We start from the raw sequence: 3,159 nt of genomic DNA on the forward strand, positions 1-3,159 counted from the left end.
GGAACAGCGGACACCACGCTGCCCACGAGAGCCGCTCACTGCCAGCTCAGAGACCAACTGACAATACACAGCTCACAGAGCCGTCCAGAGTAAGGAACAGCGGACACCACGCTGCCCACGGGAGCCGCTCACTGCCAGCTCAGACAGAGAGCAACTGACAATACACAGCACACAGAGCCGTCCGGGGTAAGGAACAGCGGACACCACGCTGCCCACGGGAGCCACTCACTGCCAGCTCAGAGACCAACTGACAATACACAGCACACAGAGCCGTCCGGAGTAAGGAACCGTAGACACCACGCTGACCACGGGAGCCACTCACTGCCAGCTCAGAGACCAACTGACAATACACAGCTCACAGAGCCGTCCAGAGTAAGGAACAGCGGACACCATGCTGCCCACGAGAGCCACTAACTGCCAGCTCAGACAGCGAGCAACTGACAATACACAGCATACAGAGCCGTCCGGAGTAAGGAACAGCGGACACCACGCTGCCTACGGGAGCCACCAACTGCCAGCTCAGACAGAGAGCAACTGACAATACACAGCACACAGAGCCGTCCGGAGTAAGGAACAGCAGACACCACACTGCCCACGGGAGCCGCTCACTGCCAGCTCAGAGACCAACTGACAATACACAGCTCACAGAGCCGTCCAGAGTAAGGAACAGCGGACACCAGGCTGCCCACAGGAGCCACTCACTGCCAGCTCAGACAGAGAGCAACTGACAATACACAGCATACAGAGCCGTCCGGAGTAAGGAACAGGGGACACCACGCTGCCCACGGGAGCCACTCACTGCCAGCTCAGACAGAGAGCAACTGACAATACACAGCATACAGAGCCGTCCGGAGTAAGGAACAGCGGACACCATGCTGCCCACAGGAGCCAATAACTGCCAGCTCAGGCAGAGAGCAACTGACAATACACAGCACAAAGAGCCGTCCGGAGTAAGGAACAGCGAACACCACACTGCCCACGGGAGCCACTCACTGCCAGCTCAGACAGAGAGCAACTGACAATACACAATACACAGAGCCGTCCAGAGTAAGGAACAACGAACACCACACTGCCCACGGGAGCCACTCACTGCCAGCTCAGAGACCAACTGACAATACACAGCTCACAGAGCCGTCCGGAGTAAGGAACAGGGGACACCACGCTGCCCACGGGAGCCACTCACTGCCAGCTCAGAGGCCAACTGACAATACACAGCTCACAGAGCCGTCCGGAGTAAGGAACAGGGGACACCACACTGCCCACGGGAGCCACTCACTGCCAGCTCAGACAGAGAGCAACTGACAATACACAGCATACAGAGCGGTCCGGAGTAAGGAGCAGCGAACACCACACTGCCCACGGGAGCCACTCACTGCCAGCTCAGACAGCGAGCAACTGACAATACACAGCACACAGAGCCGTCCGGAGTAAGGAACCGTAGACACCACGCTGACCACGGGAGCCACTCACTGTCAGCTCAGAGACCAACTGACAACACACAGCTCACAGAGCCGTCCAGAGTAAGGAACAGCGGACACCACGCTGCCCACGGGAGCCACTCACTGCCAGCTCAGAGAGCAACTGACAATACACAGCATACAGAGCCGTCCGGAGTAAGGAACAGCGGACACCACGCTGCTCACGGGAGCCACTAACTGCCAGCTCAGGCAGAGAGCAACTGACAATACACAGCATACAGAGCCGTCCGGAGTAAGGAACAGCGGACACCACGCTGCCCACGAGAGCCGCTCACTGCCAGCTCAGAGACCAACTGACAATACACAGCTCACAGAGCCGTCCAGAGTAAGGAACAGCGGACACCACGCTGCCCACGGGAGCCGCTCACTGCCAGCTCAGACAGAGAGCAACTGACAATACACAGCACACAGAGCCGTCCGGAGTAAGGAACCGTAGACACCACGCTGACCACGGGAGCCACTAACTGCCAGCTCAGAGACCAACTGACAATACACAGCACACAGAGCCGTCCGGAGTAAGGGACAGCGGACGCCACGCTGCCCACGGGAGCCACTCACTGCCAGCTCAGACAGCGAGCAACTGACAATACACAGCATACAGAGCCATCCAGAGTAAGGAACAGCGGACACCACGCTGCCCACGGGAGCCACTCACTGCCAGCTCAGACAGAGACCAACTGACAATACACAGCATACAGAGCCATCCGGAGTAAGGAACCCTGGACAACACGCTGCCCACGGGAGCCACTCACTGCCAGCTCAGAGACCAACTGACAATACACAGCATACAGAGCCGTCCGGAGTAAGGAACAGCGGACACCACGCTGCCCACGGGAGCCACTCACTGCCAGCTCAGACAGCGAGCAACTGACAATACACAGCGCCATCCGGAATAAGGAACAGGGGACACCACGCTGCCCACGGGAGCCGCTCACTGCCAGCTCAGACAGAGAGCAACTGACAATACACAGCATACAGAGCCGTCCGGAGTAAGGAACAGCGGCCGCCACGCTGCCCACGGGAGCCACTCACTGCCAGCTCAGAGACCAACTAACAATACACAGAACACAGAGCCATGCGGAGTAAGGAACAGCGGACACCACGCTGCCCACGGGAGCCGTTCACTGCCAGCTCAGACAGAGAGCAGCTGACATGCACAGCACCGCAGCTTCCTGTCCATCCCAGGTAAATATCCAGCTAATCACCCACAGATGTGAGCACATTGCATCCCACCTACTGAGCTAGAAGGTGCAGAGCCAAGTCTTAGACCCGCAGCGGACTCCGCCAACCCGGCAGCGATCCCTGCAAGGAAGGTTGGTGGCCAGCAGACTAGGAGGGGAGTGACAGGCTGTAAGCCATAGGAGCAGCAGAGCCTGTTGGGGGTTGTAGTCTACATCGGTTGTGGGCAGCACAGTAACCTGCTGGGGTCATCGGACCGAAGTGTACAGGCAGCACAGAAGCAAACTGCACAGCATACCTGTAGGGGGTGCCACTGATACTGGTAGGAAGACTGCAGTGGGAATGAGACAAGTGGGTGCAGTCTATTACTCTCTGTCATCAGCCGTGTCAGGCGGGGGAGGTGACTGTAGGACAGGTGAGTACAGTCTATTACTCCCTGTTATCAGCCGTGTCAGGCGGGGGAGGTGACTGTAGGACAGGTGAGTACAGTCTATTAATCCTT

The sequence above is a fragment of the Eleutherodactylus coqui genome, chromosome 3, assembly GCF_035609145.1.
Source record: "Eleutherodactylus coqui strain aEleCoq1 chromosome 3, aEleCoq1.hap1, whole genome shotgun sequence".
NCBI lineage: Eukaryota > Metazoa > Chordata > Amphibia > Anura > Eleutherodactylidae > Eleutherodactylus > Eleutherodactylus coqui.